The following is a 16,721-nucleotide window of genomic DNA, read 5'->3' on the forward strand; positions in this document are numbered from 1 at the left end:
GCCATGCCATTCACAGCCCAGGCAGCAGGATGGAGGCGGGGCAGGCTTCCAACCATTAATGACATGCTCCAGAAGTTGCACCCACCACTTCTCACTTGTCAGAATTTAATGATACAACCCCACCTAGAAACAAGGAGGATTAGAAATGTAGTCCTTCGCCGGGCGGGCGGCTCACGCCTGTAATCCCAGCACTTTGGGAGGCCGAGGCGGGTGGATCACGAGGTCAAGAGATCGAGACCATCCTGGTCAACATGGTGAAACCCCGTCTCTACTAAAAATACAAAACATTAGCTGGGCGTGGTGGTGCGTGCCTGTAATCCCAGCTACTCAGGAGGCTGAGGCAGGAGAATTGCCTGAACCCAGGAGGCGGAGGTTGCGGTGGGCCGAGATCGCGCCATTGCACTCCAGCCTGGGTAACAAGAGCGAAACTCTGTCTCGAAAAAAAAAAAAAAAGAAATGTAGTCCTTCCTCTAGGCAGCTGTATAGGTTCCCAAAAGAAACAGAGCTGGGTTATTCAAGAAAGGTAAGTGTCAGAGGTAGGAGGAGAGTAGCCTGAGTCTGCACAGAGTGAGAAGAGCTTCCATGAGATCCTGTCCTCTTCCAGCCCCTCACCTGGCAGGATTCACAGTGGGTTCCTGTGCCTGGGATATAGCACTGTCTTGATGGTTATAGCAAAGGTCCCGGTGGATGTACCTGGCATGAAAGAAGTAAACAGCAGCAACCACAAAGCTTGACCTCAAATTGATGGTGCAGACAGGGAAAATGAACAGTTTGCCCATCGCTGGGATATCCTGAAGACCTTTCTCCAAGTTCTAGAGAGAAAATGTGGCCTTTCATTCAGTCGGCAGCACCCACGTTTTCATTTTGACTAGGACATACACTCTTGAGTATGTAATCTTCTATTAGTTAAACCTAGTTGTACTCTCTCACTTTGTACCCTTAACATCACATGCAAGACTGCTTTTGATAACGAAAAAGATCTTTTTTGTCCTATGACACCAACCGGCCTGAAAAAACGTATTACCATAGATTGATATTGTATAACAATATTATAAAGAATATCACTAACCCAGGTGACCTGACACTTCTCATATAATAATTTTCTCTGGCACAGTAATTTACACTTACACATGTATCACTGAAGAAAGGTATTTGGGTTTTCTACCAGAACAATAACAGACTTGAAATTAGTGTTGAAAAACATTCACAGCCAGGATTTCACCCCCCGCCCTTGGGGTTTCTAGTTTAGCTTTCTACACTGGCAACTTTCAACTTTTGCTCCTCAATGAAAATAACAACGAGCTTAATGATTTAGAAGAAAATACTCTTGGAGTACATTATAGTTGCATATTAACTGGAAATGGCTCAATTCCAAATAATTGTCTGACACCGTGTCTCTTTTTCTTTAAGAGACTAGGTCTCACGGTTGCCAGTGCAGTGGTGCAGTCATAGCTCACTGAAGCCTCAAACTCTATTCTATTGATCTCTCCTATGAACAAAGCAGACAGATATCCAGGTGCAGCTCTTTTAGGAAAAAATTGCCCTTTCTCCAAGCTGACATCTTTAGAATTAAGAACTCAGAGCCAGCCAATGTGCAAAAACACTTCTCCCCTGCCACACGCTAAGGTGGGTCAGAAAGTCAATCGAATTCTACTTCACAAATAAAGCTAATTCCTATAATATGAGATGGGAGCCTGCATTAATATTTCTAAGACCAAATATTCTCCCTCAAGTAATATAAATTTATAGGTATAGCTCTTCCCAATGCTCTATCGGCTGTTCATGGTATATGAAAGTAATGAGGCTTCTTTGAAAGCCAGAGCTGCATTGAGAACTCTATTTAAGTACAAAAGACAAGCATTTTGAGTGTTATTTTTAATGTTTCCAAAAAAGTTAACATCTATAAAAATATTGTTTCCAGTTTTCTGTATAGAAGGCACTGTAGGGGGATGTGTGAACGTCTGCGGAAACACAGTATACTGGCATACCGCCAGCTGCAATCACACGGAGCTCTGTTCTAACTCAAATCCGGCCAGGCTGCAAGTCAAAGCATGTCCTACAAAACATAGTACACATGAACAATCAACACAATCACTGTAACTCTAGCCCATGGGTAGCTGAATAGTCAATGGACAATGTCCAGACCATACAGAAGATTACAACGCTGACCCACCACCTGCAGAAGCCAGTCCAGGAAGCCACAACCTTCGTAGCCATTGGTCCCAAATGGTTGGCAGTTAATCAATAAATGCAAACTTCCTCAAGTGTTGCCCCCTGTCTCCAACTTGGGACCAACCAGTGAAAGTCAACTCTGATCACACAGGACATCTGGCTTCTAGGTTAGCCCATTTCCAGCTTCCTGTGCCAACAGCCTCAAGTCAGGGCAAACCTAAATCCTCCACCTCTCTTCCCTCTTCTCTTCCCTCCTTTTCCAACACAATAAAGCTTTTCTATTCCCCTGCTTGCCTTGAGTCTCCACCAGCCACATGTGATGATGACTGACACCCTTGTTCTAGAAAGCCCAGAAGAGCCTCTGCTTCTTTTCCTTTGCATGGCTTTTCCCCCTATATCTGGTTCTCCCTGGGGACCTTCTAGCCTGCCTGGGCCCCCTGCTAGGAATTCCCTCAACTTTTCCCTTCTCCATCCTGCAGCATCTTCATCCTTTCCTGCTTCCTTGGGCTGTGTTTCTATGGATGAACTGTTTCTCCTCTATCCTGGGCCAGTCCTTCCAACTGTATTCTTTTTTCATTTTTTCTATTCCTTCTCCCTTGACCTTTGGTTTCAATCTATCATGTCCCTTTGTATCCCACACATTCCACTGGGACAGCGGAGGAACCGTCCCATCCACTGGGCCAAGCACAGCGGGGCTACTGTGAGGACAGGATATAATGAAGCAACAGTCTGGCCTCACCAGGAAAAGGGAGCATTACAGATTGATTCACCTGCATTACATTTCAAGTGAAAATTGAACAGTCCAGGTCTGGATGCTAAGAGAACAAAGAAAAAAAGCTAGGAGCCAATAGCAACCTATTCAGGGGTCAGAGGGTCAGACATCAAGAAAGTAGAGCAGACAAAGGTGAGCCAATGAGGAGAAATTAAGGGAAAGTGAAACATCTGCAGGCAGAAGGCAATTGTACAGGATGAAGCCTGAGGACACCCTGTTAAGTCATTTTTTTTTATATATATATACTTGGCTCCAGCAAATTGCAGTGAACCATGTATTAAAGGGAAAGAACATGAAGGACCACCAAGCATCTTTGTCCAACATGTATTTGTGTGTGTGTGTGTGTTTTCTTTAAGAGACTAGGTCTCACTGTTGCCAGTACAGTGGTGCAGTCATAGCTCACTGAAGCCTCAAACTCCTGGACTCCAGTGATTCTCCCATTTCAGTCTTCTTAGTAGCTGTGACTACATGCACGCACCATCACACTTGGCTAAATTTTATTTTTGGAGATGGGGTCTTGCTGTTTTGCCCAGGCTGATCTTGAACTCCTGGCCTTAAGAGATCCTCTCACAGCAAGGGGGATTATAGTTGTGAGCCACCATGCCTGGTCCCAAAATATATTTTCCCTTGCAATACAGTCTATAGTTAACAACCAAATACCATGCAAATTACAGTAACACACCTCTTACCAACTTCTTCTAGGGCTCAGAAAAACTCTCTCCTCTCCATTTTTGCCCTGTTCTGATATCTCCATATCATTATTCCTCTATTAATTCTTCTTTCTTACAAATCAAAGTACACTTACCCTTGATGAACTTTTACATAATCAACTTCTTTTTCTTCTGTAATTAACCAAAAAGTTCTTGGAAGAATCTTCTAAACACCCAAACTCTACTACCTCTTCAGTCAAATACAACGTGGATTTCTTCCCTCTGCCAGTCTTAGAGAATGGCTCTCCAAGGTCATTCGGGCCCAAACCTCATGCCCTCCTTCTGCCCTCACAGGCTGCATCCTTCCCTAGTCCACCTGCAAGTTCTCCAAGCTTGGCCTTGCTGGCACTGCACTAGCCTTCAGGACCACCCTTTTCAGCTCAGCTATTTCTCATTCTTTCAGTTCTGCCCATTCCTCTTTTACCATCCCTCAGTCTCTTCTGCAATGGAAATGTGACCTCAATTCCAAAATCCTTTAATTGCTATCTCCTTCTGGATCTCCAAAACAGACAAGATTGCATCCCCTATTTGCTGTTCTTGGTATGTGAATCACTCCTGCATCAGCTTCCTATGCAGTCTCATAGTAAAGGAATCTGCACCCCTGTATTCTTGGACCGTAAGCCCCCTGTGCATAATGGCTAAATCTTATCTAACTCTGTATCTCCAAGTCTAACAATAGCGCTAGACACATCTTAGGTAGAGACTATGGAGTGTGACTGCCTATAGAGAAAGCATGAGAATAATTTCTATATCATAATACAATGCTTAGCACGCTGGCTCTTACCATCATCAAGATATGTGAGTTAAATTAAATGAACCTAATAATATGAAGACAGGTGTTAGTATTGTTCCCCTGTGTTGTTTCTCCTGTATTTGATTTCAGATATTTTAGTGAAAAAAAAAAGTGCTTTGAACTATCTAGATGATAGAAAAACTCAGATTTATCAGAGACCTCTGGCATTCTGTTTTGCACAGACATACTCCTCCTTAAATTATTTCACACAGCAACATCTCCCCCCACCCATTTCCTGTGTTTATGGACAATGAAGGCCTGCAGAATAAAGTATGACTATTTTAATTGTGTCAGAAAATGTGAATAAATATTAAGATAACGTTTAGGGGAGGAGAAATTATACATAAAATAATTAAGTTAACCTCAGATAACATCAATATGGGGGAGAAGATATTTTTTTCAAAACCCTGCCTCCCTAGAGCCTTAAACCTTTTCATCAATTTCCAGTAATAGTGAGAACTTTTGTTATAAAACTGTTTTACAGCAGCTAACAAGCAGTAAATGCTTAATCATTATACATGCTTAGGAGAGGAGCATTGTTATTTTATATATCTAAAAAACAGGGACTCATATAGATCTAAGAGTTTTCCTCTTGCACCTAGAAAGCAGCAGAACCATATCTTGAAATGTAGGCTTCCAGACTCAAGACCCATTATGGCCCATGGTCAATAATATCCACACCATTCTCGAAAAGACTCTTGTAAGAAAATAATCAACATGCAAAGAAATTATCCAGCTCTTCATGAAAAACTCTAGTTCAGTCTCTAGGAGGACCCAAATGACCATGAAGTCTAAGTCTCAGTCTCTAATGCCAAGGAAATGTCAGGGAATTAAGACCCTCAAGTGTGAACATGTTAGGGTAACTCAGGCTCCTCTTCGAATAAAGTCTAAATGGGAGTTTATCAAATTGTTTAAAAGCCTATCAACCTAACTAAATCTAATTCTTTTTGCTTTATCTGAACCCCATTTTCAGGTTCAAAATGACCAAGCTATGCAATTTGCATGTGAAAAAGCTAAGTAACTGAGAGACATCGAGCCAGGAGTCCCCTGTCTAGTAAGAGGAATAACAACTAAACTAGATTGCCAGAAACAAAGAAATAAGCAACATCAGAGAGTTAACAAATAGAAGAATGTTGACAGCTGTTGGCATCAGGAAAGCCACAGAAGAATTATGCATTGAGGAATTGGCATTTGAGCTAAGGAGGTTTAGATCACTTTCTTTCGTGTTAAAAGTATAAAAAGGTCCAGAAAGAGGTACCATCCTAAGCACCCACCATCCAAGTTAGAGAGAAACGATTTAATTCCAGCCTTATACTGGAGAACACATAGGCAACTTAACATATTACAAACAATAAGATCTAGGGGAACAATTTAAAAAGAGGGCATTTTCCAGATTAATGGATACAGTTGAATTAACGTGTTCTTGCTTTAAAAATCCCCAAAATAATTATTAGCAGGAAAGGTGATCATCAAGCAAAATGTTGACTATTTTTCAAGTAGTGTTTTCTCCCCTCTCAGAATTATTAATAAACTTACCACATTTTGGTTAAAATATATGCTCATAGGGAATATTAATTTACCTAAAATGAACAGAGTTGTAATATTTTAAAATGTATTTCATCAACAGAAATTAATTTGTGTTGAGTTTTTGAGGATAGATAATTCCATTGGGGAACAAAAATCACTTAATCTTCCATGTTGTCGCAAGGGCAAAGAAAAGCAACTGCATTTTAAAAGTTTAATTAGAAGTAAAAGCAAGTTTATATAATGATATACTACACTGCTAACAAGTAATAAACATCCTTGCATGTTATCAGCACTAAAAAAACAGACAAATTTTGCTTTGCTTACAGATTGTAGAAAATTCTATAGTATGAAATGGCTTTTTCAGATACCACTTTTGAGTTTGGTGGATTTTTTTTCCTCAAGAACTCGTGGCTGGGATAATTTGAGGCATTACAGTTTAGACAGTGACATTTCCTTGTATTTGAGAGAAGTTTGTGCAATTCAGACATGACTGTTTTTGCTTTTAGCAAACATACTGCTCACATTTTGATGAAAAACTGCTGATGCAGTCGGATGAAAGTGTTCCCGCAATGCCAAATCACTGACAGATGTGCTGTCTGCCAAGGGATTTCCCTAGGAATGATCTAATTTTCTTCTGTTTAGAGAAAGTTCATTTAAAATCTGTTAAAATGTATTAATGTGCAATGTTCCATTGTGTCTTGCTGTAGGCATACTAGCAAAAGGAACGTTACATGAAGACTGGTACTGGGGTGCCTACCAAAAATTGATCCAACCAGATCAGAAACCTGCCTGATCCCCAACCTTCCAGAAAGTAGAGCTCATACACTCTGTAATACCTTGCATTGTCTATAATTTTTTTGTATTAGAACAGAAAGGGGCTCAATATTCTTCTACACTCATTTAAAAATATGTCTGTTGTTGAAACTGCAGCCTAGAGAGATTAAGTGATATATCTGTAGTCAGTCAACTGCCCAGGGACGAACAATGGGGTCACCTCCAAATATGGAGAGAATTAAGAAAACAAAAGGTAGTTCTTACCAGTGAGTTTTGCACAAAGGAAGTGAGGCTCAAAGGTATGATACTTTGAGTATGGATCTAAAACTTTTCTTTGTTACCAAATCGATGTTTTCTATAGTTCCTATGGTGACTACTATGTGGGAGTCAAATATCAGACATCATTACAGTTATAAACTTAACCATTATGGGGAGGATTAACATGGCTCTCATTAGTGAATTAAAATTGACTTCTACATGTTGGTACAACAGTAAGACAGCATCACAACTGTACCCCTAAGAGAGTAAAATGCTTAATTCTTGTGTCAAAAAGGACATGTTAAAAATAAATAAATGCAATACTACTAGAAGTCCAAATGGTAACAGCACATACACACTGTCCCAGATCAATGAGAATGCTCACCTACTGTCTGAAAAATCTAATAATGAACACCTATCATTCTAGCTCATCTAAACTCCCTTTCTTTAGGGCAGAAGTTCTTGACCTCAGCACTATTGACATTTTAGACCAAATAATTCTTTGCTGTGAAGAGCTGTCTGTGTACTCTGAGATATTTATGGCCACTACTTACTAGATGCCAGCAGCATCTCCTCCCAGTAGTCACAACCAAAAATGCATCCAAGACATCGTTAAATGTGTTCAGATGGGGGAAGGAGAGATATAAAAATCACTCTCTGTTGAGAAACACAACTTTAAGGAAGCAGCCACTTCCTCACTGAACTGGAAGGGGTGTCATTCACATCATATACCCAAAAGGCACTTAGAGCTCAGTAATCTCATGGTTACGGTCTTCCCAATTTCCACAGATTCATTCTATTGAAGCCACCAGTTACCAGCTCTTTTCCAAGACTTGTTCTTTAATTCCATATGCTACACAGCACCCTCCCAAACCTCTTTTGTCCCTAAGTTATTCAAAGTTGGGTCTGCAACTTACAACTAAGGAAGCCTACCTGATTAAAAAAAAAAAAAAAAAAAAAAAAAAAACACCAAAAAAAAAAAACACAACAACAAAAAAAAAACTAAGCAGCAAATAATTGTTTTAATTTGTGTTAGTGAGAAAAAAATAGTGCATTTGTTGTATACTAATAGTAGAGTGAGGCAGGATTATAGAATCACACTCCCCACCTCCAACCCGCAAGAAACTAATTTAAAAAAGGAAATCAGGATTTTTTTATAGCTAATACCTTACCCAGTGCCTATGAAACCAATAAAGTGGTATGAGCTTTGCCATACATTTTGAAACCATAAGCAAAGAAAAGAAAATGAAGATTCTGATAAGGTCAGCCCTACCAACTCACCCTAATCCAACCCTACACATACCCAGAAGCAGTACTAATCAAAGAAGATAAGTAGACAGATTCCCGAAGTTTCTCAAAACCACCCTAAATATGTAAAGGTGTGGACTGAGGGAAGGGGAGTGATAAGCCAAACCCAAATTCGAGAAAAACAACTTTACTGTAGAAGCTCCTACGTATCATTTTGAGACCTTATCAGGGCTACAGTATATACTATAGATGCGCTTTCTATGAAAAAAATGCCCCCTCTGGGCAGATCAAATTAGGAAAATACACCCATCTTGTGAGCTGATGCAACTCTGCACCAAGCATGCTCTTTGTAGGCAGACCAAGGACTGGAATGGAGCTCCCCTTCCAGGCCCCTCAGTCATGTTTCCCTATTCAAGGACAACCTGCACAGCAGCAGTTCATGGCAACCCTGGCAGCAGAGGCTGGAAGGGTCCCCTGAGTTTGTTGACTTCCACAGCAATGTGCCAAGTGACAGAACCTTTCAAAGCCCAAAGACTGGAACAGTGCTGGTTGAGGAATGGGCCCTGGAGTTTCGCTCTTGTTACCCAGGCTGGAGTGCAATGGCGCGATCTCGGCTCACCGCAACCTCCGCCTCCTGGGCTCAGGCAATTCTCCTGCCTCAGCCTCCCGAGTAGCTGGGACTACAGGCACACACCACCATGCCCAGCTGATTTTTTGTATTTTTAGTAAAGACGGGTTTTCACCATGTTGACCAGGATGGGCTCGATCTCGTGACCTCGTGATCCACCCGCCTCGGCCTCCCAAAGTGCTGGGATTAAAGGGGTGAGCCACCGCTGCCGGCCCGGGACAGAATATTAATAGGATCTCCAAAGATAGAGCCGGGATCAGCTCATCCAGTGTGGGCTGCACTCTGCTTCTGTACAGCTTTCTTCACCCTCACCTCCACATTTCCTACTGCAGTGGCTTTCTAACTTCAGCGTGTTTCAGAACTGCCTGAAAGCCTTGTGAAAACACAAGTCACTGGGCCCCATCTCCAGAGTTTCTGATTCAATATGTATAAGGTGAGGCCCACGGATCCCACCTGTTAAATGATGTTGCAGGTCTGAAGACCACACTCTGAAAATCAGTCATCTTTAGAAAAGTATGTGAAAAGCAGCAGCTAGCCCTCAAACCATGGTTCAGAATAGGGAAGAAAAACTAGTCTCAAAGAACTTGAAATCAAGGAAAATGAAGATCAACTCACGCCAGTTCAGAAAAAAAAAAAAAAAAAAAAAAAAAAAAAAAAAACATAAAAGCATAAAGCACTCATCTTAATAGTGAGCAGCATAAAAAGAGAAGGCATGACTACCATGCAAACTTACTGCCTGAATGAGGAGAGGGTGGGGGATGGGCCAAAAAAGTAACAGAATGCAAACAACAGATGAAGAACTCAGCTGGAAGAAAATGTAACCAAAATTAAGCGACAGCTTCCCCATGAGTGTTTCATTAAAAAAAAAAAAAAAAAAAAAAAAACACCTAGTAAGAATCTTCAACAAAATTGAGAAGACAAAACACAAACAAGGTTTTGAAAAGGAAATTCCAGAGCTACAGAAATACTCTGAATATATTACATACCACTAAAAATGCAATAAATTCATTGAAAACAAATAGAAAAAGTCAAAGCTGAAAACTAAATTAACATGATGGAGAAACTCAAAATACTTTTACTGAATATATGAGGAAAAAGGCAAGGAACTTGTTCAAGCAAACAAGCAGAGCATTAATTTGGAAGACAGATATAGTAAGCCAAGAAAATAATCATCAGTGTCCCTAAAACACTGGACCAGAAAAAGAAAAATTCTCAGTTATCGCACAAAACATTTCTCTAAAGTAAAGAAGGAACTTAATCCATGGATGGAAATGATACAATATCTTGAAAATAATTTAACAATCAGAATTGTCATCCTAATTAAACTATTACACATCAAGGATAAAACTAGAGTTGTTCAAGCATCTAAGAAGAAAGCAAGTCAATTACAGTGGGAAAAGAACATCGGTCTGGCCTCACGCTTTCTACAGCAACAGCCAATCTCTGAAAACCATGGAGCAATGTCTCCAAACTTCAGAGGAAAAGAAGGGGTGACCCAAGAATGTCATATCAGCCAAGTTGTTATTCAAGTATAAAGGCAATAGGTAGATATTCTCAAAAGTGAAAAAATCTCAGAGAATATAACCTTCATGAAACTTTCTTAGAAAAAAAAAATTGCTTGATGAAAGATACCCAGCTAAGAGATAAATCAAAATAGACAATTGTGGCATATGGAAACATCAGTAAAAAGACTACCAGAGCTAGATCCAAATAAAAGTACAACCAGGGCTAAACAAGTGGGAGAATTTCACTTGCAAAACAGTGAGGATGTTACAAACCTGTGCAATGGACTGAATACTTATGTCTTCTCCAAATTCACATGTTGAAATCCTAATGTCCAAGGTAACAGTATTAGGCAGTGGAAGGTAGTTAGGTCATGAGGGCTCCACTCTCCTGATTGGGATTAGTGCCTGTATAAGACAGACCTGGGAAAGCTAGCTAATAGCCCATTGCACTAGGTGAGAAAACAGCAACAAAGTACCATCTACTAATGAGAAAGCAAGCCATTGCCAGACATCAAATCTGCCAGCACCTTGATCTTAGACTTCCCAGTCTCTATAACGGTAAGAAATATATTTCTTTTGTTTATGAGCTATGCAGTTTATGGTATTTTGCTACAGTAGCCCAAGCAGACTAGGACAGCCTGTCAGAGTAAAAATAATATGAGTAACATAGTTGGAAGGTAGTGAGAGAGCTAAGCTGGAAAGAAATGAGAAATCAATCATGTAATCTCTCCTAGCAAATGATGACATCTAAAACTGGTGTCGTTAAAAACTCATAAGAACTCCAACTTTTGAATGTTTTTATATTTTTTCCTTAACCTTTAGTAAAGTCTTTAGGAACAAATAGCTTTTATGGTGAAAAAATACATATCTGAAGTTCCACAATTCCTTGGGTTTCACTTTCACTTTATGTTTCTTCTGTTAAATTTGGATAAAATTAACTTTAACATCTTTATTGATAAAGCAGATATATTATGGTCTCTGAGTTATTCTCATCCTTACAATGTTAAGTCTTACTGTCTATTTTATCTTCCTATCCATTCATGAGTATTAAGAGATGTTTAGAAAGATGCTCTTCAACTGTTCAGTGGGTATTTCCCAGTGGTGAGATTTAGGGTGATGTGTTGCTTTCTTCTTTATAATTTTGTACGTTGCTTACATTTTTTAATGACAAGCGTAAGTCACTTGTAAAAACATACAATTATCACTCTTAAAATGAATACATCAAATACAACACCACTTTTCTGACACAGTGAGTATAAATGAATTTCTCTCAATGAGCAACATCATAAAGTGTCTCTCTGGGTGAGGCATCATTTCGAATATCCACCCTCACTGCAAAGTACACTGGAAGTGAATGGTACGTAAGAATGAGTAGAATGTATCCAAGGCAATACCACTGTAAGGCTCCATTTCACTTTTGTAAATAGATCTCTGGGTTAGGCTCCTTTAATTAGCAGTACCTAACATTTCCTGAGCATTTGTTATGTGCCAGGCAGTCTGCCACGATACTTTATAGGTATTGCTATTTAATTATCACAGTAATGATAAGGTAATAATAATAATGGTGATAATGAAAGTAAGAGCAGCTCAGATTTGTTGAGTGCCTACTATGCACTAGGCACTGCTCCAAGTGCTTTTCAGGCAATAGCATTCTTCAGTGGGAAGTACTTATAGCAATGGGAGTACATTGTATAGCAGAAGAGAAAGCTATCAAGGCCAGCTTTTAAAAAGACAAGGATTTACATTTAGCAGAGAGAGAGAGTGCACAGGTGAGCCTGGCCTTGTGTAGAGAACATAAAGAGAAAAAAACTGGCAGAACCACAGAATTAAGTAAATACTTTTAACCACGAAAGTGAGGGGAATCAAGGCTATAGCAGGACTCTGCCCAAGCAGATACAAAGGCCTTCGTCAACTTCTGGTTGTTGTGGAAACGGGATTTCAGCCATTACAATGAAATCAAATCATATGCTAATAAAGAGATCACTAATTATAGTTGGGGCCACCCTCAGAGTTCACCTCCATCTTGGAATAAGATCTAGGAAGAGCCAGAGAAGCATTTTCCCTACAGATAATGTCCTAAAAGGAAAGGATTTAAGTATGAAAGGGTCAGGCTGAAATAACACACTCAAGAATATTGCTATTTCCAGTGTTGCTTCTGCTTCTGGCTCTGACCAGCTTACTGTAGGTAACAAATTATGTCATTTCTTATAGCCCTGTTCCACTCATCAGTTTCTCCGCTATGCAGGAGAAAAAGTTCCTGCTTTTGGCGTCCTATGTGATCAGTCACAGGATGAAAAAGGATCTCTGCTTATTTTCCCTCCCACTTACCATTGCCCAGGACTCTTGAATCTCTTCAGAATAGCAGGCAAACCGAGAGACAGAAAAGTTCATTTAGTCCTCAGAACAACCCTATGGATTCCATTCTGTTGGCATCATCCCCATTTCACAGATTTCACAATGGACAGGGAGGAGCAGCATTGAGGGGATGAATGACCTGCCCAAGATCCATCTGAAACAACAGTTCTCTGACTTCAGGCTCCCCTCTTTGTGACTGTGATTTCCCTGATGTGTAAAACATGCACATTTTTTAAAATTAGGATTTCTATGCTTAAGTACCTTTGTTCACAACTAAATTTAGGATTCTGTACACACACACACACACACACACACACACACACACAGAGAGAGAGAGCGAGAGAGAGAGAGAGAGAGAGAGACAGAGAGACAGAGACATGCAGTTGATTTTCCCCAATACTAATTTCCCCAATACTAATCATGAACTGAAAGCTTAGGCAATAGTTTAATATGCCCAGAGCCTTGGTTTGGTTCAGTTCTAGGATACTGCTTTGAAAATTAAAGGTGTAATTTCTTAAAATCGCTGTGATAAAAGCAATTTGAAATCATACTATTTGCAATCATAATAGAAACAAATGCCTACTTACTACTCATGGTTCAGCTCTGGTGAGAACAAATCAAGAGAGTAAAATGCCTTTAGCTTCCCAGAGAAGGTTTCCACCTGACAGATACCAAGAGATCAAATATTCACACTGCTTCGGACAAGGAAGTGTACAGATTAGGATATATTTGAGAAGTCAGTTAGAGAAGGCACCAGCATAGAACACAACCCTGAAAGCTCTTTACCATTTATTTGTATTTCAGTGTGTTCATTCCATTTCTTCCTATGTCTTTTCATTCATTTCTATCTCCTTGGTCCCTGTGCTGCATGCTCACAGTACGGCAGTTAAACGCAAGGTCCTTGCATCCAGGAGTTCTTCCCCATCCAATAATGGAAACAACTAACGTCATGTACTATTTTGCTTTATGTTCTGCTAGAGGTACGGACAGGAGGTGCTGTGGGAACACAGCCAGTGGGGTACCTGGTTCTTGCCTATGAGAGATTTGAGAAGGATCCTGAAGCAGGGTTTAGAAAGTGACCATCACAGGGAATGGGAGAGGAGGAAAGAGAAAGTCACAAGGAATTCCCAAACTTTGAACATGTGATGTCCTATACACATTTGTAAATACTATATAAAAACACTGTAGTATTTGATTGCTCTGTCACAGACGAAAATCTTCAAAGAGAAGCTAATGCTAGACACAATCATAGAAGCCAGGGGATGTTATCGCCCAAGTCTGCCTGACTACTTTTAAGGATGCTCAATTCCTAATCTCTCAAGGATGACATTCTTCTTGCCCATGAGAGTGTACTATAGCCAGAGGGACCAATTCTTTCTCCCTAACTTCCTACCCAACAAAGAATTCTCCTCTACCATATTCCTAATAGATGTTTACTGTAGCAAACATCACTTGTTCATTTTGGTTGCTCAGCCCGTATTTCCTCATTATAATAACATCTTGATTCACTTTTAGGGACTTTTCCCCTATTATAAGCTACCATTAAGATAGTGACTTGGGTGACTTTTCATTCCACTCTAGAATCTGAGGTCCTAGAGACCTCTGGTAGATTTTCTGCTGTCCCTACACTGAATGGACAAAGGATAAGCATGTGACCTAAGCTCAACTGGACCTTCTTTTTTAGAATTCTAAATCCTAAGAAGGATAACACACCACTCGCTCACTCACTCATTTCTGTAGTAGCTTCTTAAGAGTCAAGGAGACTCCATCTTAATCCTTTCCTGTTTCTAAGCCTAGTCTCTCCTGCCGCCATCTTGATGCTGTTAATTCCCTGACATCCTATGTATAGCAAATTCCTTTTCTACTTAGGTTAGCCCAAGTCAGCCTGTTACCTGCTTCCACTGGAACTCTGATTCTGCTTGAATCATTCCACTAATGGGAATATCACTACATTGAGAGGCTGTTCGTTCCATTGCTGGACCTCTATATTTGTTTCAAAAGTTTTTAATTCAAGCTAAAGATGGGTCCTCTATTACTAGTGTCTGTCATCAGGAATCAGAATAAATCTCAGTCCCTCTTCCATATGGCAGTCACTACATAGTATCTGAGGAAGGGTAAATAACCACCGATAACCATACCACTAAAGCCCTTCTCAAGGCTGAAAACCACCAGGGTTTTTTAATTTTTCTAGAATATAAATCTTCAGACCACAGAAGTAGAAGCTTTGGACTGCCAATGAGCAGCTTAATCATTTTCACATGGTCCCAGGGAACTAAGCAGTCACTTCCTCAGTGGGCCTCTTTGGAAGAGGACACTTTCATGTTGATTACCTGGAAGGGTTGGTCAATGGTAGAATTCTTTTTTAGGATAAGAAACTCTGTATTTCTATCCAGTCTGCCACCAATTAAAAGTATATTATCTTCTCTACTGAAGTTGGGTAATTGGTGGTTATTTTCAGAGCAGCTCATCAGGATGAGAGAGATTCTTTCTGATTGAGGTAGCAGAGGCGTTGAACATTCGTTGTGTACTGAGTTCACCTGTCTAGTGTCATGATTTCCCACACCACAAGCCTGATAGATGTGTCTTCAACATTTGCAAACAACTTCAAGTCACTTCTCCCTTCAGTTATTTCCTCTTCTCATTCCGGCATCCTGTCTCACAAGGTTATGATTTTGTACTAATTTCACTAATTTAGAAAAACATTTGTCCGCAATATATACAAATATATACACAAATATACATATATACATATATGTGTACATATATATATATATATTCATATTCTTGAGAAGTAGGCCAGAAACTTGATTTGCTGTGAAACTTAGAGGGGAGATAAAAAGGATGAATGGAGAACAGTGTCTATTCCCTACAGCACTTCTTACCTGATACTCAAGCCGCTTACTTGCTTCAACTCAAGTTTTCCCCTCCCTGCTCCCACCTCCTTTCTATCTTCTTTCAATGAGCCAGGATTAAGGGCAGGTAATTCTCCCATTCCAGAGAAGCAACAGCTCCATTTGGAGCACTCTGCCTTTTTGTGATGGAGCCCTCAGGGGTTCACAGTGTAATGCCCATCTTCCCTCCTTTGCTCACACAAAGGACAAGACTCTCGCTCTCAGTCTCTTTCTTTCCCTGTCTCATTTTCTCTCCTTTCTCACTCTCTGCCCTCTTCGTTTCTAGTGGCCACTAGCTCTGAAGATAATATCCCAGCCTGAGCAGGCCTGAGCCAACTATTCTAACCAGAATCAGCTGTGGCAAACACACACTCTCCTTCTCTAGCTCTGTTTCCTCAAGTGCTCTGGGTGTTCTGGACTGTTCTCCCCTTCAGTGTTCAGAAGATACATGACACTAAATTAAGGTTGAAGAGAAATGGACAAACTGCTCTGGATCCAGGCCCCTGAAGCTACTTTAATATGTAGGTAAGTGGTCACGTGAAATCCAGCTTTCTGTGGTGCTACATGGGTGCAGAAGGTCCAATGACCCAACTAATACAAAGGTTGACTTAGCTTTTATTTAGCCTCCTTTGTTTTTTTCTCCCCCCACAGAAAAAAAGAAGTTGGGTCAAACAGGAACTAGGCCCATTATCATTACAATACTACTGCAAGATCCTCCTTCATCCCAATGCCACAATCTAGACTCTGATTTAGGAATGTATTTTAGAAATGATAAACACAAAATAAAAAATAGGCTGGGCGTGGTGGCTTATGCTTGTAATCCCAGCACTTTGGGAGGCTTAGGTGGTCAGATCACAAGGTCAGGAGTTCTAGATCAGCCTGGGCAACACAGTGAAACCCCATCTCTAATAAAAATACAAAAATTAACCTGGCACACACCTGTAATCCCAGCTACTCAGAAGGTTGAGGCAGGAGAATCACTTGAACCCAAGAGACAGAGGTTGCAGTGAACCGAGATCATGCCATTGCACTCTAGCCTGGGTGACAGAGCTAGACTCTGTCTCAAAAAAAAAAAAAAAAAATGAAGA

At 40.3% G+C, this 16,721-nt stretch overlaps 1 protein-coding gene across 10 annotated transcripts in view; it reads right to left on the reverse strand.

Moving 5' to 3' along the window:
- Positions 1-16,721, reverse strand: part of FHIT (fragile histidine triad diadenosine triphosphatase) — a 1,501,749-nt gene that overhangs the window by 897,916 nt on the left and 587,112 nt on the right. The gene's annotated exons all lie outside the window — the stretch shown is intronic.

The sequence above is a fragment of the Sapajus apella genome, unplaced genomic scaffold (genome assembly GCF_009761245.1).
Source record: "Sapajus apella isolate SASKATOON/1434 unplaced genomic scaffold, GSC_monkey_1.0 scaffold23, whole genome shotgun sequence".
In the NCBI taxonomy this organism is placed as follows: Eukaryota; Metazoa; Chordata; class Mammalia; order Primates; family Cebidae; genus Sapajus; species Sapajus apella.